The sequence below is a fragment of the Parasteatoda tepidariorum genome, chromosome 1 (genome assembly GCF_982258835.1).
Source record: "Parasteatoda tepidariorum strain Cologne lab strain chromosome 1, Ptep-v5.0, whole genome shotgun sequence".
Lineage (NCBI taxonomy): Eukaryota > Metazoa > Arthropoda > Arachnida > Araneae > Theridiidae > Parasteatoda > Parasteatoda tepidariorum.
This window is the reverse complement of record NC_141755.1, coordinates 127,090,749-127,114,435: the sequence shown is the minus strand read 5'-3', so window position 1 is coordinate 127,114,435 and position 23,687 is coordinate 127,090,749. Positions and strand designations below refer to the sequence as shown.

Here is a 23,687-nt window from a genome sequence, read left to right as displayed (position 1 = left end):
AGAGTGTAAAATATTATGTGCTTATGCGCATCGTATTTTTTGCTAAATAATTTATTTATTATATATAAGTTTATAGATGGTAACGAGAAGAGTTTTGTGGTTGCTATGGTGACTAATTAGAAGGTAAATTGTTTTTTTGAGTGAGTGTGAGATTTGTTTTTTGGAACTGCGATGCTGTAATTTTATTGTTTAGTTAATAAATCTTCCTTTTATATTAAACGTGATAGTAGTTTCCTTAATTATTTGATTCGAAGTCCTTGGAGTTTTATTTGAGGTCAGTTTATTTTGTATTTTTTGACAAGAGAGAGCATTCTCACCAAACGAGATTTCTTCCGAAATTCAATGTTTTGTATATGCAGGGTTTTTCCATTGCAATTTCTCTTATTTAAATTTTTAATACACTTAATTATAGCCAAAATTTTAACCTTTTTAAAGAGATATCAGTTTTAGAAATTTTATCTTAAGATTTTATACTATAGCACATTTCTAATAGGTTTAACGAATTACATGTCATTTATTTGAATTCAAATTTATTTTAATGACTTAGTATTTACTAAAAAGATGTAATTTTTTTTTTAAAAAAAAGTTGTTATATGGATTTGAATGATTGTTTTGAATTCTTAGAATTTTGTGCATTTGCAAAGTACTCAAGTTAGTAGCGAGCGAAGCGAGCTTGGTTTGCGAAGCAAACCATATAAAATTGCGTAGCAATTTTCGGGGGTTGGCGAGCGTTAGCGAGCAGGGGGGCACAGCCCACTAGTTAACTAATATTTTCATTGAGCAAATTCAAAGAACCAGATCACTTTTTGTCCGATCCCTTTGATTTCAATAAGACTAGGGCAGGGTGAGTAGACAAATCTTTCAACAAAAAATAAGCACCTTTTAAGTACTTTTTAAGCACTCAAAAATATTTTTAAACACTATATACAATAACAAAAATCAAAATAATTTTCAAAGAATTTATATGATCTTGATAAAGTAAGTAGTTTTTGACAAAGAACTCTTTTTCTTGATTACATTAGCCACCCTAAAAAAATTGAGATATTTTTCGGTTCGATTTCAGACAGGGGGTTATAAAGCCTGAAATTGAGAATATCGTGCAGCAGAGTTGTACATGGGAGTGCAAGAATCTCACCAAAGTACATGTGGACACTCATGCTTTCGTCAAGCATGTAAAATGATTGGTGTTTTCATACGCTACGGACGACGGTACGCCGAAATACATTATGTTTGAATGAACTGTAAAAACGTTGAATGTAAAAACTACGCTTTTGCATAATATATGGCGAAAATCAACATGGTAAAGAAAAAATCCTCATTTTGAAAAGGGAAAATTATTTTAAAAACACTCCCAATGAGGTGTTCACATACCAGCGATGGCTGGTCGATTTGAATCCCGGCTCGCAACGAACTAAGAGATGACGTAAAATATCGTCAGTGGCAGACGGATCATAGTTTAGAGTCTCCTCGCCATCAGTATAATAGTGGGAGATTTTCGCGGTTTTCCTGTTCATGTAACGCAGGTTAGTTCCATCAAAAATATTCCTCCGCGAAGGCAAATTTCTCCTAATTCTTGATAAAGGAGTTCCCTCGTTTTCTGGATTCGATTCAAAATTACAACTCTGCGGAGTTGAACATTGGTAGTCATAAACACAAAGACAATTACATAATATAAAAATCGCAGAATTTTCTATCGAACAAGCAATTTACAAGACAAATATTTATTGACAAACAATTTACAGGATTTTACAAGGTGCGATTGTGATTTTTCGAGAAAAAGGTTTTATGGGAGTTTATTGTGCACTTATATAACATGAAAAAAAAAATTCTTCGATATTTAAAAACTAAATTTAGGTGAAGAAAAGTTACTAACAAAAATTTGATATGACTGGTTGATCTATCTAAATCTTTGCTATTACATAGAGACATTTCTTAATAGTAGACTTAATAATTATTTTTGCCTTTGAATTATTTAAATGGTCAATAGTATTTATTAATATAGCTTATGTAAAACGTAGGATATTTTATTATATTTCAGTAAAAAATCTTTTAATACTATGATGATTTATTAAATGACAAACGTTTTATTTATCAGAGTTTAATTTTTAATCAAACTGACTATATAACATAATTTAAGTGCCATGATATCTAACTTAATAAAATATTTTCGATACTCTGTGAGAAATTTTATGTAATCCAATGTTGAACAGAATTGCAGATTTGATGTTATTTATCATGATTTTGAGCTTTGTGATTTGAACCCCATAACTTGAATCCCCGTACACCCATAATTTGAATTTCAAATCACGAAAAGATAAATTCCTAGATCAAGCAACAAACAAGGGACAAGTTTACTTGATTAAAAAGTTCACTCGCTTCAAAAATAAATAAGAACTGGAAATAACAGTTGACGTGTTTCTTGAAAATGCGCGCCTATAAAGCACTTGAAACAAGTCGACTTTTAATTTGTATCTTTTTTTGTATATTATTAATTAATGCCCCGACCAACAGAATTTCTAAACATTTTCTCTCATTATCTTGAACTATTTTAGGGGCAGTTGTTCTGCTACGGAATTTTATTTTAAGATTTTTTTTTTATACACAATACCGTTTTGAATTATTAAAACTATCATACGTTTGAATTTAATTTGAAAATACCCTACATCTTTAATCCTTTCTTTTAATTTTTCTCCTGCATATCTCTTATTGTTTTTTTTAAACAAACCAATAAGAAATGGTAGCTCATAAGCAATTTTATATTTTCTTTCAAGTTAATTTTGAATTCTCGAATTTACGATTCAATTTAGAGTTTTTTTTTTCAGCAACATGGACCGTTACTGCCATAAATATACACACAAAAACCTTAAAACTTAGACGAAACGAAATTTATTTTGATAGTTAAACTAACGCCGAATAAGACGTTGGGTTTCGGGGATGATCAAAACAATTATGGCTCGATTGTGTGGAATCAAAGTTTAGGGTAAAAGACTTGCACTCCAGGACAAAGAATAAGTTGTCCTGGCGGAATCTGCAACTGAAGGCTTTGGCCAACCTAAGGCTATCGGTTCAAAAGCACAAATAGGCATAATTTGCTTGCAGAGTAGCTTGCAAAAAAATCTAAATGAGTTTGCACAGACACATTTTGAACACTACTACAAAATCTCGTTTTTTCTAATGAAGTTAATTGACTAAAAATTACAAAATCAAGTTGCATGTTTTTGTTTAGATTGATGTATGGTAAAGGCCATTTTGATTTTCTTATGTTAATTTAATCAGTTCAGAGGTAGATGAAAAGTTGCAATAAAGCAATCTTTTTTTGAAAATATTATCGATCTCGATTTTCTTGAAACTTTGAATAGCTCTTTTAAAATGGCGATTTTCTTAAAAGAGTAGTAGAAGGTAATAATAAAGTTTTCGTTTCGTAAGCAACTCTAGATGCGTTAACGTATGCACCATTACGACCATCTATAAAATAATCTGTCACACAAAAACCTCTCAATAAATCTTATTTTAGCATTAAGAAAATTCCAAAGTTAGGAAAAGAGAAATTGTTTGAGGTGATTCTGAAAATAGCACAGTTTTGGAATCTTTTTAGAATTTTCAATTTTTAGTATTTGCTCTTTAATAAAACAAGGCATATCGAGCATTTTCCTGATATAGCATTATTTTTTTGAATGGTGCTAAATTTGACAAAAAATATTTGCAACTTTTAAGCAAATTTTTTCACCATTATCTCTTTTAAAAGAGCAAATTTCATAAAGTTAGCTAAAAAGAATAACTTTGAACGTCAAAATAAAATTGCACGGATATAATTTTTTGTTCATTTAAAAAAACTAAGCAAACTGTTGTATTTCTTTCTGTGCACACACACGCATTTACCTCTCATTACTCAAATAATAAACAAAAGACAATCAATAATTTATCTTCATTTCTCGAAAAAAAGTATGCTTTGTAATTAGTCAGCTGCTGTACATCGAAAAATTTGATCAGCAGATTATTTTTAATTTCTTAACAAGATCTTAGCTAGCTGGCAATAATTCTAAGTTTCCTTTTAATTAAAACTTGACAATAATTTCAAAATGAATTTTACTTTTAAGGAAAACAAACTAAATTGCAAAAACAATTGATCAGCAAATTAATGGGAAAATGATAAACATGGTAATGATAAAATATCCAAGGAATAAGACGGTGTATTTTGTTTTTTTGGTTTATTAATGGAAATAGCAATTAAATGGAAACAAAGTCGAAATAAAAAAAAATTAAAGTTTTCAGTTACATTTTTATTAATATGGTAACTCCTTATAGTAAATAAAAATATTAAAACTATGCATGATTTATACATAAATGTATTTCTAAGATATATATGAATTCATTATTTTATATAAATACTATTAAAACCAGAGCCATTTTCCTATTTCTGAACTGTACAATGAAATTGCAACTTTAGGGTGCTCTATAAAAAAAAGCCTTACGTTGCCGAGGTAAAAAAAAATGTGTGCATTTGTTTGGTATATATACTCAAGAACTAAAAAAAATTAGCTGCGAATATTTGCGAATTTGGCTGATATATCGATTTTTATCGTTCGCGTCATTTTTATAATAAAGATTTTCTTATATCTACATGGCTGAACAATCTTGTCATTTTTTTAAAATTGCTGCTTAAATCAAACCTTATGACAATGGTGCCAGCACTACATATTTTGTAATTATATTTAGTCTCAAAATGTAAAGGAACAATTCTATCTACAATTTCGGATTTAAAAATTATTCATTTTTCGTCAAGGTCAGTGGAGTGTTTTCAATATTTTCACATTCATTGTGTTTCGACTATCATTTTTCATTCTAAACGGAGTGAATTTCAAGTTATACTAGTAAATTGAGGTAGGCATTTTTAAATTTTTTTTATTAAATATCAAAATAAAATGCTCTGTAATGAAATAGCAACTTATTCGCTGAAATATTTATTATTTTTTTTTTAAGATGGCATCAAAAATATATAAATGCCAAATTTTCGAATTTCTCATTGAAAGCAATGCTAATTGGACCCAACAACGATACGAAAATGCTGATAAGTCGGTTGCAGTGTTGTTTAATATTGAACGTTTGAATGGCCAACAAAAATCAGAATTAAGAAAAATTTTTGCAACTATTAAAAATAAGTGGCAAAAATGCACTCGCAAGAAAGATTTATTTCTCCAGCAAAATAAAGATTGGCTTGACACGGAATTGAAATTGTACACATTCCAATGCAAAGGTAAATTATCTATAATTTGTAAAATTTTTATTACTTATATAAAATATGTGAGTAAATTATTGTTCTTATTTTTATTTTTTTATTTTTTTTTTTTTTTGTTGATAGAAACTGTTTCAAATTCAACATCAATTCCTGTAAAACGTGGTAGGCCGCAAAAAGATTATGCATCAAGTAATGAACGCACTAAAAGACGCTAACTTCGAAAATTGTGTGAAGAAGCAGAACCACAATTAATTTTCGATGCGAGCAAAAGACACCTTCGATCTAAAGGCAATGCAGAAACCGTAAAATGTATTGGAGAAATAAAATTAAATAACTCCAATTTGATACAAAAAACTCCCAATGTTAACGCTTACTCACCAGATGAAGCATTAGCTTTAATCGTTCAAACAGGATTAACGAGAAACGCATATCAAAATAGAGAATAGTGCGAAATAGTGCCTTGGAACGTGAAATAAATGTCTATCCACCCTATTACAAAGTACGAGAAGCTACGTCACATTGTTATCCATCGAAAGTCTCTATCTGCATAAGTGAAGTGAAAGCTGAAATTAATCTTCAAGACTCACTAGATCTGACAACACAACGCATCTTAAAAGTTCAATCAGATGTCTTTGCTTAAACTTCTGCAGACAAAATGCAAAACATAACTTTGATTTCTAAATGGGGTTGCGATGGCAGTAGTGGTCATTCCCTGAATAAGCAAATTTTTCAAGATTCGTCTAATTCAGATGCTAGTCTTTATATGAATTGCTTAGTGCCTCTACAACTTCACGGTACTTGCAACGGAGATCATAAAAAAAATTATATTGTGGCAAAATCCCAGACCTTCTGCCACAAGATATTGCAGAGCAGTAAAGCTTGAGTTCAAAAATGAAACGACTGATGCTATTCAACAAGAGAAGTTGATGATGGACATTAAAATTAAAAACCTGGTCCCTACAGTTGCGAACTTACATAATTCTCAATCTTTTGTTGTTAAGCATATTTTAGGTATGACAATGATTGACGGAAAAACGTGTAATGCGATTACTGATACAAAGTCTGCACAGACATGCAATATATGCAGAGCTACATCAAAAGAGATGAACGACTTGGCGAAACTAAAGACCAAGAAGATAAATACAGATTTTTATGAATACGATTTATCAACACTGCACGCTTATATTCGTTTTTTTTAGTGGTTATATCATGTTTCTGTACGACTTGAAGTGAAGTGTTGGCAGAAAAGAAAAGATGTGAAAGAAAAAGTGGAAATCAGAGAAGAAAATATAAAGTTTCACAGAGAGATGGGTTTACCTGTAGGTATAATTATACAAGGAAAAGGTACCACGCACGACGGAAATCTGGCTCGTCGTTTTTTCAAAAACTCGAAAAAGTCTGCTGAAATTACAGGACTTAATGAAAATCTGATTTCAATGTGTAATACCATTTTGAAAGCATTATCAAGTAGGTATGCAGTTGATTCCTCTAAATTTTACAATTATTCATTGGAACTTGCAAATTTATATGTAAATGAGTATTCGTGGTATCCAATGCCAGCTAGCGTTCATAAGATATTGATTCACGGACATGATATTTTAAAATCAGCTTTATTACCTATAGGTATGATGAGTGAAGAAGCCCAAGAGGCTAGGAATAAAGATTTTAGAAATTACCGTGAAAAGTTCACAAGAAAGATATCTAGAGTACACACGAATGAAGACATATTATAGTTCGTTCACCAGGAGTTGAGACTTGGCTCCACCTCCTCGGACGCAGAGTTCATTTCAGCGCGGGAGTTAAAAGAGAAACATCTCCGTTGTTGAAATTGAGACAACCCTTAATTTGCGCCAAACACAGAAAGTGAATTCTTTTTCAGTCACTTACTTTGCTTTATCATCTGCTAACATACCTTTTGTTACACTAGCTAATTATAGTTTAAATTTTAAAACTGTTGTTCTCCCAGCGAAATGTCTCATAAAGGACAAACTATTCACTCAAAAGAAAGAAATATCATAAAAAATAGTGTAAAATATCATCAAATTTATGAAATATTCATTGTTAAAAAAATGCACATAAAGTTTGAGAAATAAATATTTTTGCCAAACGATCGCCAAATAGCAACATTGTTCAGGATTGCTCACAACCTTCTCCCAAAAATAGCGAAATAGTATCGTCGCATACCACGTGATGAAGGCGGAGCCAAGTGCCAATTCCTGGTGAACGAGCTATACATATGTTTCTAATTTCGTCAGATCCAGTAATAAGTTCTCTTCGAAAATTGCCTAGTAGGAAAAGTGGTAGCATGCCTCAAGCCGTTATCGATTTATTGGAAGATCCTTCAGCAAGTTCATGTTTTATAGAAATGGAAAATTAATAGTGCCAAAGTAGTTTGTTTATATTAAATATAAATAAAAAACGTTATTTAATAAAAATAATACTTCGTGTATAAAAAAAATCATAAAAATAAACTTGAGATTATTATTTCTGTTATAAAATTTTCAAAATTTTTTATATCTAGCAAAATAGATTCATTATTTTTCTTAAATTCGATAATCGAATTTGTAATTAACAATCTTAAATATTTTGATTCAATTTATTTAGTTTAAATTTGTTTTGATAAATATTTGTGATTTTGCATCCATTACTTCATTTATTAAAATTATTAACCACAAATTTGTAATCAAAAATCACAAAAACTGCTATTAAATAATTTTTATTTATTTATTTGTAATATTTTCAATTATCATCCGCCATTTTGGATCCGCCATTTTGTTTTTTTGAAATTTTGACTTCATATTTAAAATCAATGACCAAAAAAACCTATAGGTGATCAATTTCTAGAACATTGAAGTTAATTTTCTAATTTTGGCCGCATTTTTCTGATTTTGTCCCACTGTGCGACGTTCTTAAGATGAAATGATTTGATCAAATCAACAAGTTTTGCGGAAAAGAAAACAGATCTCGTCAAAAAGAAATTTAAGGCTTCCCGAAATTGAGATACTAAGCGCTAACCATGATTAATATTTGTTTAAAATAGAAGGAAGAAAATTCTACCAGGGGACTATGCAATTGAATATAATACGAACAATTATTTCACTTAAAACTTACATTTGAACGGGTTACCACTCAATGAAAATGTAAACACCGTTGTGCTAGTTACTTAATCGCCAAATTCGACTTTACATACTAAAGGCTATGAATTTCGTTTTTAAATCATCGCCAAATTTGTTTTACTGTCAAACCTTTGTATCATCAAATTAAAAGGTTTTTTTATTCATTTGTACTTTTTGAATTTTATAAAATAATTACCAAAAGATCATTTTCTATGCGTCAGATAGAAAACAACATCGATTCAGAAGATAAGAGAAAGAAAAATAACTGCGTTTTGAATTTGTTACTTCAAATTTGAGTACAATAAAAACTATATTCTAAAATAAAGACAACAATGTTCGTCAAGTATATTATATGTTAGAGATTATAATATGTTATTATAGTTAATATCACGTGACTGCAACTACTACTATTTCCACTTAATTTTTGTAGTTTTATTTTAGTTTTCGCCGATGGCAACTTTCTGTGTTCCATGAAAAAATAAGTATATCGTATTTAAAATTCTTGTAAATAAAAGTCATTTTGTAAAGTTAAACATCTGAATTTATTTTGAACAAACAGTAAAAGAATCTTATTGTCTTATGTGACTCTATACATGGACACATAAAAAAGAGAATTTAACATGAATAAAATTAAATTTTAAAAATTACTTTTTTTTAGGTGGAAGTAGAGAGAAAGAAGAAAACGATTCTATCTTTGCCTTAATTAAGACGATAAATGTAGGGCTCAATATTCTGAAACACGGGAGGGGGCGATTTTTGGTATTAGCAGTTATTACAAATGAAATTACTTTCTTCATTTAATCAACTTTAAGAAAACTAAATACTTTTCGAATTATTATGCTTTCTTTTTTATTATTCTCTAAGTTTACGTAATAAAGTGGTTGAAATTTCGATTTGGGATAAAAATAGAGATAAATTGCAGCATACAATTTTTAAGAAAAAAAAAAGAAAAAAAACGATAGCTACTTGTGGTAGCCAAGGTCAGAGCACCATTTCAAATTTGAGAACTCTTGCCAAGCGAAAAGTGGTCGAATATATCAACAGGGTATCTGCTACATTTTAGATTTTTAAATCCGTGACTTTTCATGACTTTCCATGAATAAATCCAAAAAATTTTCATGACTTTCCATGAATAAATCCAAAATATTTTCATGACTTTCCATGAATAAATCAAAAAAATTTTCATGACTTACCAAAAGTTACTATTTTCGCCACAAAACACAACAATAAATTTAAAAAAGCATTACAATAACATTATAACCAAAATTGCTATACTCTATCTGCATATTTATTGATTTTAAACTTAAAAAACCGAGTAAAGAAAGAGTTGAAGCAATAAAATAGCTAAAAAAAATACAAAAGCAAATAACGAAATACTGTCAAATATATGTAGTTATTTAAAGCTGTTTTACTTCCTCTTTAAAGTAAGTGTAATATGAAAAGCCTAAACTGGAATTTTAAATTGATAAAATAAAAAATAAATAATAAATAAAAAAAATTCTGAAATCACAGCAGTTTAAAAGATAATTCGCTCTAGAAAGGATGTTCTTTCTTTAATTTCTCGAAAGAACGCCATAATTTTTAAGGAACAGGATAAAAAACACTTTATATTTTTATAGAATATGACTATGAGCTGGGATTTTGCTACAAATTTAGATTTGGAACATCGGAACTCTTGTGAAATTGGGAGGGGGTAAATTTCATTCTAAAAATTAGATTTTTCGGCAACCTAGACTTTCCACGATTTAAAAAAAAAATTTAAAATCATGACATTTCATGACAAATTTTGTTCAATACTGAAATCCATGACTTTCCATGATTTTTCATGACTTTCCAGGTGCTCAGATACCCTATATATATATTTTTTTGGTAATAAATTTTATATGGCAATAAAATTAAGGGGACATTTGCTTATGGTTTGGATTTTTTAACATTTATTATTTACACATTTGTCAATTTCGTTACAAAGTTCACGTTGAAATTCTAGTTAATCAGTATGATGTCAATATTTCGATTGACGATAAATGCTGCTTTTAGCGATTAGAAAAATGATTGAAACTATCATTCAGTAAAAAATTTCAGTTAAAGTTTGGGTGCTCTAGCATGTCAGTAAAAGGTCGAAATTTTCAAGATTCCAGCATTAAACAAACGAAAGCGATTTATTAAAAACGTAGTAAGCAATGTTCAGAGATAAATACTTGTCTATTTAGCGTTCACTTTCTTGAGGTATCCCGACTAAACTCATACAAATGATTAATATCTGGATAGAATGACTAACAAGTATTTCTGTTGAGCATAAGCATAAGATAGAATTTTTTAAATGTCATATCGGTCTTTCACATCTTTAATTTTAAGTTTAGTTTCAAAACCAACTCAATATAGTTACATATGAAAACAATTTTTTTATTAAAAAAATTATCCGCGTTTTAATCTTTACTTTAATTCTCATTAACAATTCTAATAAAATAAATAAGTAAGTAAACAATTTAAATGCTTTGAAAAATATAAATTCAAATGATAGAGATAAAATTTTTTAAAAAAAATTGAGAAATATTTTTCATACACTGAAGTGTATGAAATATTTGTAAATTTTTTTAAGAATAATAGTTCAACGGCGAAATAGAGTAGATACGAGGCAGTTCAAATAATACGTAAGCACCTAACAGTGGAAGGGGGTTTGTGATTTACTTATTTTCCCTGATAAGGGGGTAAGGATACGAGCAATGCTCACGTTTAATATTTATTACTTATTTTCAAAATTTTCTTAAAATTTAAAAAAAAAAGATTCATGGAAAAATTTCAACTTTTATTCTAAAGTTGAATGAAGGCAAAAAAAAATTTTTATCAAAATATAAAGTGATAAAAGAGGCAGTTACCTACAATAACACTAAAATGATTACTCTGTACGCTTACAAAATTCAAAATAGTGAAATTTTGAGGTGCATTAAACTTAATTTTATATCGGTACATGATATTAATAAAATTAAGCGAGAGTTTCAATTAAAAAAGTTAAGGTACTAAACCAAAAATTAAATTATACTGAAATCTTATATTTTATTAAAAAAGTGGTAAAATTAAATTGATTACTCAAATTAGCCAATATTGTATTTTTATATTAAGCATTTGAAATACTTCAGTTTTTTGCTCACAGCTTTTAAGATTTGAGTTCGTTTTTTTTTCTTTAAGGAAAAAGGTTAGGTTTCAGAATAGTTCGTTGGCAAGAGTGGAAGGTGACATTTCCTGGCTATTTTGATTTTTTGATTTTTATTTATTGCTTAGAAGTAAAAAATTATCGTAGATTAGCTGCGTACAGCAAAATTTCATAGCAAAAATCTCATAATCAAAAAAACTTATTTTTATACAGATTATGGAATTTTTTAGATGAGAAATTTTATTACTGAGCCACAAGACTGTAATCTTGACTAGGAAGAGATATTTACAGATGAATCACAATAGTTATATAACTTTTGTTTTAAATATTGGGTGAAGATGTTTGATCATTTTTGCTTTCAAAAGGGGGTGGGGGAACAAAATTGCAATACATTTATAGAAAGAACACAAAAAAATAAGGCAATCTAGGACATTCTTCTGACAAAGTAAGTACAGTACGAAAAAAAGAACACCCTAAATAACTCTTGATTTAGTGATTGGATCTTTACATACCCAAGTCAAAATCTCTGATGGTTTTCCATTGATGGACCAACATAATCTTGATGGTAACCATCAATAATTCCATCATGAACCACTATATTTTTTGATGGACCAACATAATCTTGATGGTAACCATCAATAATTCCATCATGAACCACTATATTTTTTGATGGACCAACATAATCTTGATAGTAACCATCAATAATTCCATCATGAACCACTCTATTTTTTGATGGACCAACATAATCTTGATGGTAACCATCAATAATTCCATCATGAACTACTCTATTTTTTGATGGTAACCAACATGAGTAATCAATGTAGGAATTCGGATTGATTTATGATGGTCCAACATAAAAATAGCAACTTGTTTTGATGGTTTGTTCATGTTGAACAATCACGAATTTCCATGATAGCGTCTTAAAAATCAAATGATGGAACGATCATGAACAACCATCATCTCAATGTAAGAAATTCGGATGATGGTTCTGCATAAAAACCCAAAATGTTTTGATGGTATATTCCTGAAAACCAACAAGAATTCCCATTTAATCCTTATGAAAATGTATAGTTGGAACCATCATCAACCATAACGGATTGTTGGTCCATGAGAGTCTCTTGATGGTTAATCATCATAGTATTAGAGTCTCCATTATGGAATGATGGAAGCATATCAAAAAACACGTAATAGAAAATGATGGATGCTGTTGGACCATCATGAATCTCAGTGAAACCAGCATAAACCATCAAAATTTCTTGATAGGACCATCAAGATTTTTGACTTTGGTATGCTTTTGTAATATTTGAAGCTTTTGCCGTAAGAAAAATGTTTAGTTTAATAACTCAAGAAGAAATGTCGAACAAGCCAGCATATATTCATATTTTCATGCGAATCGGAAAACAAATTTAAACAATGCTAGAAAGTACGTCTAACTTAATAAACAATTGTTGTAGTTCATTTACGTCGCACTAGAGCTGCACAATGGGCTATTGGCGACGGTCTGGGAAACATCCCTGAGGATGATCCGAAAACATGCCATCACAATTTTGATCCTCTGCAGAGGGGATGGCACCCCCGCTTCGGTAGCCCGACGACCTGCACGCGAAGTCGAGCACTTTACGGTAGCACAGTTTAACGAGGACCAATATCGCACACCCTCGGTCCCTACGCAGGCTGATCCAAGTGGTTACCCACCCGCACACTGACCGCAGTCAGTGATGCTTGACTTCGGTGAACTTAATTATCAAAAGGTTTAGTTTGATTGAATAAATATGTTTATGGTTAAAGAGCCAGAAATGGCTTTACTGCTCACATCGATTTTTTTTATCACATATTCAATGTAAGCAATTCATACGGTGACAGAAACTATACCTGATTAAAAAGTAAGTAAGAGTATTGTAAAATAAAATAAAAGATTCTTAGGGGGGTCGTGAGTCACGCATTAGCCTGAGCATAAACTTCCAACAGACAAAGTGAAAAGAATTTGTATATTCTGAGTAGCATTACACTAATAACGTGTTTTAAAGTAATTTCCGAATTTCAAAAATGTTTAGTTTTATTTTCCTAATTTTCTACATTTTAAATAAACAACCTTTGTAACGTATTTTGATACCACATTTTCTGCATTTCTTACTGTCAAAGAAGACTTCTTTCTCTTTCCTTTTTTTTTAAATTTTGTATTTGAGCTAGCTAACCACTCATATATCGGTATCTGAATTAAATATTGAGTCTATTTGATTAAAGAAACAGCAATTCTAATTTAAAACAGTGCAAAAATTGAATCAGTGAACTGAGCTGAATTCAAACATCACGAGCTTAGGGTAAAAAAAAACCCGAAGTTCCAAAATGAGAAGAAAAAACTTAATTCCAAAAGTAAAAGTCAAATATTCTTAGTTTAATAAATTTCATAAACATTTTAAATTAGGACGAAGGAAAAATATTAAAACTCTAAACAAAGGCACATCGGAAAAAACTGAGAATTTACTTATATACTATATTTCGGAAGTATAATTAGTTTAAAATGCTTAATAAATTTTCTGCAATAATTTTCGTCATAAAATGCGTTTATTCTTTAAACTATTTGAAAACATTGAAAAAGCTAATTGTTTGAAATAAACAATAACTAAAAGATTCGAGACATCTGATTCCATGTTATCACGTATACTTAAACATTTTGTCCCTAAAGCATAAAATATATTAAACGAACGTAATTCATAACGAGTAGTGAAAGGAAAAAAATGATAAAAATAAAACTAATTCGATGAAAAACAAAAGTTTAAGATTACTTTAATTGCTCGAACTTATTAAAAGTATTGTTTTAAATTTTATAACCGTCGTTCAGCAGCCGATCCAATTTCGGGTTTACGACTACTAATGTTGAACTCCGCAGCCTGGTAATTTTGAACCAATTCAGAAGACAAGGAAACTCCTGGATCAGTACCCCACAGAGGAATTGATTTGTTATGGGAACATGGAGGACTTTGCAACTCGACAGATTTAACGTGCATCAGTCACCATTTACTACACGGTGAGTCTTCGGTCGGCGGGGATCGAACCCACGAACCAAAGTAATATTATAATACTATAACCGTCGTTGAACAGCTGACCCAAATAAGTGGGTTTACGACTACTAATGATAAACTCCGTAGCCTTGTAATTTTGAACCCAATGCAGAAGACAAGGGAACTCTTGGGTCGAGTATTGGGAGAATGTTACCATCGTGGAGGACTTTTTGATGGAGCTAAACCGCTTTTGCGTTACATGGAGAGGAAGACCACGAGAACCTCCCACTGCAAGGGGACTCAAACCCATGATCCTTCAACCACTGAGGATATTACACGTCAGCACTGTGGTCGGTGCAAGCCAGATGCGGAATTCGTATCGACTGGGATTCGAACCCGGTTCGCCTCGAACGTTCTATCCCCTGAACCATCGCGGCTCAAAAACCAAAGTAAAAGAAATGATTACTCTCTATTTGACACACAAATAGAAAATTTAATTTCTAAATATTTAATGAATTAAAAAAAAAGAGTTTTATCCCTCTTCTGGTAAATTTATATAAATAAGTTCTACTTCTACATTTTTTTCACATTAATGTTAGTATTTGGCATTAAACAATTTATAGCACTCTAATTAATTTATTTTAATCTAAAATGAATATTTCTTCCTTTTTGAAAGCGAAACAATTTCTTTGAATAGGGTATAAAATGAGTTTGAAATCTATACAAAGAGTACTTACCCAAATTGCTCAGTTAACTAATCCAATAGCTGTAGATGAGGCGCCTTAATGAGTTGCATCGAGCACCTAAGCGAGTTTCCGTCTGACACACTATATACAGTTCCGTCAGGCCACACGGCGAGTTTCAGCAAAGGACTGTTAATTCCTTAAAAAGAAAACAATACTTATTTACAAAGGATATCAATCAGTGATTATTCAATGTGTGATTAAGCCAAATACAAAATACAACTTATTTGAAGGGAACAGCTTTTTTTCCAATTAAAATTATACACATAAATACGTAAGAAAATGATGGGCCGATTATGTGGAAACAGGTTTTAGTGCTATGGGGATAAAAGACTCCAGGTCAAAGAATAAATTGTCCTAGCGGAATCTTCAACTGAAGGCTTTGGCCCACCTTAGGCTGTCATACCAAATAAGATGTGCAAAAATACAAATAGACATTTTCTGCTTTCCTGTCAACTAGAAGCAGATGAAGAAAACACAAAATATCTCGCAATAAAAGAAATTAAAAGAACGTTTATGAAGACTAAGTTATATCGTAACGTTAAAATAACTTTAAATCAATTTACTAAAGTAAGATTTATAATTCATAAAAGTTTTACTACCCGTGAAAAAATTCAATCCCTAAAACATTAACACAAAAACCAAATTTTCATAAATAATTACCAGAATATATGATTAAAGATAAAACATGAAAATAAAAAGATTTTTATAAAAGGTTTTTCTGAGGAAAATTTTAGAAGTTTTATTATTTTTTTATAGTCGATTGTTAAGATAATCAAAATGTATATGGAACAAAATTGGAGTTTTAATGAATTACGTACTTCAATTTTGAAGTTCCATAATAAGGAAAAAAACTAAGTTCCAAAATGAAGAATCAAGTATTCTTAGTTCAATAAGTTTCAAAAACATCAAAAATGACGACGAATAAAAAATATTAAACTGTTAAAGCTAAATCGGAAAAATCTGAGAATTCACTTATAAACTCAAAGTATAATTAGTTTTAAAAATACCTCAATAAAATTTTTGAATTAATTAATAATTAGAAAAAAAATTTAAAAAAAATAAATTGTTTTAATAAACAATAACTAAAATATTCGAGATACATATTTCTATGCTGTTACGCCCTCCAAAAATTGTCGCTATTGTGTAAAAAATATGTTTTAAGATTTTAAAAACAAATCAAAATTCAGAACAAGAAAAAGGAAAAAAAATGAAAGAAATAAAACTATAAGATTAAACTAGATGATTAAAAAAAAAAAGGTGTAAGATTACTTACACTCGAACTTAACAAGAGAATAAAAATATGCTGTCTCAAATTGGAATTCAGAAGAGAAAAAAAAAGGAAATGATCTTTAACTCCCTGATATGCATAGCGTTTCTAAACATTTCACCGAAAATTAACAGAAGAAAATCATTTTTAAAAAGAATCTGTCGAAGTGCCCTAATTAGGAAAGATTAAGTATTTATATAAAAGCAACAAAAAACTTGTTCCCCAGTGTAATGAATAAAACTGTATATTAATGAAGAAAAAAAAAATATTTATTACTTAATAAAATAGGGATGTTAATGAATAATGGATAAAAATCAATATTTGTCATGCGCAAAATATTTAAGTTGGAATGTTATCAAACAGAATGTAAGAACGTTGTGAAATATAAACAATAAGTTTCGTTTCTTATAAAACTTTGTTCTTAAAAACCTTTTAATAATATTAAAAAACACTTTTAAGAAAGTAGTTAATTGTGTGTATGTAAAATTATGTCAATGATTTAAAAAAAAATTGCGTATTCATAAAAAGCGTGAATGTAAACTTTAGCAATTATTTGGACATTAAAGAAGCATGATTTAGATTTTAAAAAAATAATGTGAAATTTAAAAAAGCTTTTACAAATAATTTTATTGCATCGTTGCAACATCGCAAATCGTTCACAATACGCAAACTCTTATGAACATAACGTATTAAAACTGTCCAGAAAATTTCAAAATTAACTTCACTTACAGAAGACACTCAACAAAGAATAAGCAAAGCTCGTTTCGGCTGTGTATAATGAAGATTTCACCCTCTATTTAATATTTCCAGATGATAATTTGTAATTCTGCGGGAATGAAACCTGGTTTAAAACTTAAGCAGTTCAAAAAAATAAGATTTTTTAATGCATTAAAATTTAAGATAACTACTTTTCCATGAAAATATCCTTAGTAAACTAAGTAAATGAACAGGTATACCCTAATTACTTAAGTAATTAAAAAAAAACCAAATAAAAATAAATATGATAAAACAAAATATCATTAAAGTGCTACAAAATAAAAAATGAAACATTACTTACATTCAAATGCAAGATTTAAGTATCTTTACTCTTACATTAACACAGCTTCAGAAAAAAAAAATTCTTTTTTTTGGGGGGGGGGAATACGGAAAATCTTAAGAGATGCAAGAAAGAAGAAAGATGCAAATTAAGCTCTTCGCGGGTTTTCAATTGGCTGGAAGTCAGTGACGCCAGCAGTCGCCTGCCTCCCCCCCCCCCTGCTCTCTCCTTGTTAACAATCGCTGTTGCGGAAGAGGATTAAAATGTTCATTTTAAAATTCGAGTTTTATAAATCTCGCCAAGTCTTATTTTAAACGGATGAAATCTTTGACCCTTGAAACAAAAAAAAATATTTTTAAAACTACATTTCAACTACTGTATTATTTACAAACTATATTACAAACTATATTATACTACTATATTATTTACAAACTGTAGTTAACAACTTTTTACTCGACATGCGCTTTGTTGAAATTTTATTTTCTTTAAATAATAAGAGTTTAATTACTTTATTAAATGCTAAACTTAAAAAAAGTAATATTATGCAAAAAAGTAATATTTATTGAAGCTAATGTTTTCTAGAAACCTTTCTCACATTACACGCTACACTTTTTAAAGAACTTAAAAATTCTATGCGAAATTGATTTTACAAATAAAAAAATATATATTCTATTATTTTTTTAACAATTGTAGTTACGCATTTGAATTGTTTCTTTACTTTAAATACATAGTTTATGTTAAGTTTGTTTTAAAAGAAAGGTTTTTAATTTTAGATATTGTATCACGATCGGGGTATATTCCACCAGCTATTCAATGTCAATTGCATTTTTAATTACATTTTAAAAAACTCCTGAAAAAAAATTTTTTTCCCCGATTGCTTATTAAAAAAAATGTTTTTACAACGATTTTACGTCAAATAACTAGGGGGTTGAAAGGTTAAAGAGAGACCCTTTTAAACTTTCATAATGTAGCATTTTCTTTCAGGGGTCTGTTTAGAAGAAATTTGGGTCCGTTAACGGACCCTTCACAAAATATCTTTCCATAAAAACGGACCCTTCACAAAATATTTTAACTTAAAAACGGACCCTTCACAAAAAGATTATTCTTTTAATCGGACCCTTCACAAACTTGTTTATCTTCATTATTATTTTGTCAATCGAATAAACCCTTTCCAGGGCAGAAAACAAGAAAGATGGATGTAAACGAATTAAGTTTCGTCAGACGATTCTTCCATTATTCGTCCGAAATGAATATTCTGCGTTCAGCAGTATAGGCTAAATATCAAATGTTGCATTTCTAATTTAGAAGCAGCAATTGTTGTTTATTTTTTAAAATTTAATTTTTTTAATTATAATTTTACAGTGTTGAGCATTATCATGTATGTCTTTACAATTTAAAAACTCCTTGAAAAAGTTTTTTTTTTGCAATAACGGACCCTATTTGCACAAATTCATAAAAGCGGACCCTGATTGAAAAAATGCGAGTCATTTTTTCACAATTTCACGAAAAACGGACCTTTCACAAAATGTCTGGACAGACCCCTGTCTTTATTTAGCGTTTCTAAAATTCGAACTTTTGAAAGATCAAGTTGTAACATATGCTTCACGGAGTATGACGATTTGTTTAACAGACATTAATTTCTCCCAAATATCTTTCTGAAACTTCGGCACATTTTCAATGTCACGGAAAAACTGAGTTAATTTATAGAAGACACTGTCATGCAATAGAAAAATCAAAGTAAAGACAAAAAATTCAAAAAATGAGATTTTTATGAATTTTGCATTTTTATTTGATAAGTAAAACTAATTTATAAATTGCAAAGTATTGTTATCAGTTTTATGAATTTCGGTTTCAATTTTGTTAGCATTAGCAATAGATAGGAAATAGTTATAAAACCGATTTTATCGAAATGTATAGTGAAGAACTTACTTTTTTTTCATTGTTTGGCACATTTTGGAAATTGAAAGCTTCATTTTTTGAAATTTATCCGACTCTACTAACTCTATTAAATACAGTAATAAGACATTTATCTACAAATGGCTAATAATATATATGTGTTAGTTTTTACCTTAAATCACTCTTAATGTCGAGTGAAAACCTTTCATATACAGGGTGTTTTGTAAAAACCACCCTTAACTTTTTCTTTCTAGAATCCTTGTCAAAAATGAACATAGAAAAGTATACACAATTCAGGGATGAAAGAGCAAATAAAAAAAAGGTCGCAACAAAAATGACATTTTGTCTCAGTAAAACTGTTGATTGTCTTACGATGTGTGAGTAAAATTACAGCTTTTATCTCAAAGGTGATTTCCAGAATAATTTACACAGGGTTTATATTTGATAGATAAAATAAAAAATCTTATTAAATATATCAATTCAATAATTTTCAGATGTGTATTACAAAGGAAGACTAGAAATGGAATTTTAAAGGATCAAAATAAACTTAAGAGTCAAGGATTGACATGAGCTAAATACAACATAACACTCTTCTAAAATAAATAACGTCGGAAGAGTGTTTACAAATTAAACAAAAATATATTTCAATCTTTTAAATAAATGAATATGATTTCAACTGATATTTATCACAAACTATTTTTTAAAAAAAAATAGAAAAATGTGAATATAAAAATTCACCATCAATATTTAAGAGGAGTGATTGGGGGGGGGGCTTCACGAAGAAATACCCGAAATTTTAAAAGAAATAGACGTTTACGCAGGAGACATAGATAATCATTGAATGTCTTCTGCTAATAGACAATTGTAAACTCTAATCATAATTTTTATAAATGAGAAATTGATATATTTTAAATCTTATTTTGAGAAACTTTAATAATTAAAGCATAAATGAATTAAATTCATGAAAATATTTTAAGCAATTACAGTAGTTAAGTCGTATTATTTCAATTAAAATAATAATAATAATAATATTGTAACTGTAAATTTCATAATATTGTAATTTTATTACAATATTATAAAATTCTTAAAACTATATGATATTCTCAATTTTTCGACAAAGATTCCGACAATACTTGAGTGGTAATAATAAAAAAAAAATTCAAAATAAAAAGTAATATTTTTAAAAACCACGTTTTAGTAGTGGAGAAGAATAATTAAGAAAAATATTGAAAAACGAAAAACGTGGGGCGCATGAAATACATAACAGTAATGTTATATTAGTGTGTGTATGTGTGCTCTTGAGAATATGTTTATGTATATCAGTAATTGTAATTGTATCTGAATGTGGATGTGGAATATGTTTGTGTATATGCATATGTATGTGAATGCATATGTGGCTGTGCATGTGTATGAGTAAGAAAATGTGTAAATGTATGTGTATATGTACTGTTATGTATTTCATGCGCCCCACGTTTTTCGTTTTTCAATTTTTTTCTTAATTATTATTCTCCACTACTAAAACGTGGTTTTTAAAAATATTACTTTTTATTTTGAATTTTTTTATTTTAAACTATGATTTTTTTAATTTTTAATTTTTATTTTATATTTTTAAAAAATTATTATTTTTTAATTATTATTCTTCACTACAAAAAACGTGGTTTTTAAAAATATATATTTTTATTTAGATTATTTTTCTTAGTCAAGAGTAGTCAAGACTACTACAAGACTACTACTAAAGTAATAGAATAAGTTTTATGCTGATGACAACCAAAACAATCTGGAGATGAATGAGGAAAAACTGGATCCTACCACGTGATTTTTCAGCCAATAAAAATACTCCGACAACAAAAATCTTTTCACCCGACACGTAATAATTTGAAATAATGGAATCGACAACAAAAGACAATCTCGAAAATAATTTTTTTTTAAATTTTAATTTTATTTTACTTTGCATGTCTTTTTTCTCTTCATTTTCATGCATTGTCATCCAATTCTGAACTGTGTGCTAAATTTGAAGTTTGTAGCTAGTCGGGAAGTTAGTTTAAAATGGATTACAAAATTCCACCCGGACAGACATACACGAAGGCAAGTTTATATAAACGTGGTAAATAATGATAGCTTCAAAAAAGGATCCAAAACTCTTTTAAACTATTATATTTTAATTATCTGAATCCATGAATATTGACCAAAAATTTTACAAAGATATTTTGAATTATACGTTGGCAAAATGCCAAAATTTATTTTTAATCCATGAAAAGTCAATTATTAAGTTAAATTGCGTGAATATGAATCGTGATGTGCGGTTTTTAAATTTTGAGTTTAAAAAACGAAATGTTCGATATTAAAATCGCGTAATTACAAATCATAATCTTTGATTTTAAAATAACCCAGGTTCGAATCAAAATTTTTCTTAAAAAATCAGGTGAATATATATATATCATGAAGCGTTATTTTAAAACGAATCATGGTGTGTAATTTTTGAATATTTGATGAAAATTACATTGTGTTATAGTTTTAAATCTCGTTAATAGGAATCGCCCTGAGTGTATTTTAAGTTTCGTAAATGCGAATCGCGACGTTTCATTTGATTGACTATCTTTCCTAAAATAATATTACAACTTTGTTAACATTCAACACTTGATTTGATATTCAACAAATATTCCTTCATAAAGTCATTTCTATGGCAAAAAACCTATCAAAGTCCTTAAATACAAAACTATTGATAAAAACAATAAATTGAAATAAAATAAATGCAGAAAAAGAATAGAAAAATGTTTTCATAAAATTCTATAATAAATGTATCAACAAAAAAGGAAATTTACTTAATAAATAGATCTCAAAAATAAGACACAAACCCACGCTTTCAACAAGGAATTCATCAATATTTACTTTAAATCATATTTACTTTATGGAGGAACATCAATATTTACTTTAAATTCAGTAGAGGAAAGAGAATACTAATTTAGTTTTCTATGGTTGTTATATTGTTTCTCGGTTATTTGGAATTCGCCGTACTTAAGTCGCCAATTGAAAATTCGCCAATTAAAAAAGTTTGAACTAAATGTCACATAGAGTTTTTATATCTAGGATCCAGAAGTGTAATAAAATAAATGGCGAAATGCTTTTTGCGGTTTTAAAAAATACCAACATAAATCTGAACTAGACACAAGGACGAAATATTTTACTACGCATTAAAATCGTATAGTTGAAAACGTAATGCGTTTTATTAAAAGGCATGATTTTAAACAGAGATCACTATTTTTGAAATCGTGTTATTTCTATTTTTTAAAACTATTGCATAAAATATAACATTTACAATTTATTTAATTTTTTTTTTAATTTTTCTTTAATAGTTTTTTTAATTTATACCCTGCTTCATCAGAATTACAAAAAACTTTTTCTCGTTAAAAGAGCTTTCTTTTTAATCATTTTGTTATTTAAGTGTTTGAGGGCATTATCTAAAGATGGACTAAACTGGACCGTGAACACGAGAGAAGCCATTTAAATCAGATTTCCATATGAGGTGGACCGGGTTCGAATCCCAGAGATGACTGGTCGATACGAATTCCGCATCTGGCTTGCGCCAATCTGGCTTGCAAAATATCCTCAGTGGTAGACGGATCATCGGTTCGAGTCCCATTACCGTCAGGCTAACCATGGCATATTTTCGTGATTTTTCTCTCTATGTAACGCAAATGAGGGTCAGTTAATTCAGTCAGTGAGGGTCATTAGTAATTTTTATACATTTGTTGGAACAAATGAGTCCCGTTAGTGGGTTAAATCAGATTCCTGATGCATCGCCAAAAATAAAATGTAATTATATCGGCTTGCCGATATGTCCGTTAAGTCGATAATTCGCGATAATCGATTTAAATATATCTAAGAGTAGTGCTCGTTAAAATTGCCACATCATAACAAAAACAAAAGTTTTTTTTCTTCCTTTTTTTTTAAAAAAAATGGGAAAGCCAAACAGAAATAAAATAAGAAATCGCTCTCGATTTTTAAAAAAAAAATTTAACGCTGATAATTACACTTTTAAGTGTTTCCCATCGCCGGATTCTTAGAAAAAATGACGAAAAAGAACACGCGTTAAAATACGTTATCAAAATAAAATAAAAAAGAAACACAATTAATCAAAAAAGCATAAGAGAAATAGAAAATTTTCCTAAATTCTTAAAACAAAACTTGCAACGTAGAAAATCAGTTTTTTATTTTACCGACAATCTAATTATTTGTA

At 29.1% G+C, this 23,687-nt stretch overlaps 1 long non-coding RNA gene across 1 annotated transcript in view; it reads right to left on the bottom strand.

The window, feature by feature from the left end:
* LOC147816912 (uncharacterized) overlaps window positions 1-23,687 on the bottom strand; it is a 49,842-nt gene that overhangs the window by 12,305 nt on the left and 13,850 nt on the right. Inside the window, exon 2 of the long non-coding RNA XR_015429498.1 lies at window positions 15,243-15,387. This is a non-coding gene — a long non-coding RNA (uncharacterized LOC147816912). The remainder of the gene's footprint in view (window positions 1-15,242; window positions 15,388-23,687) is intronic.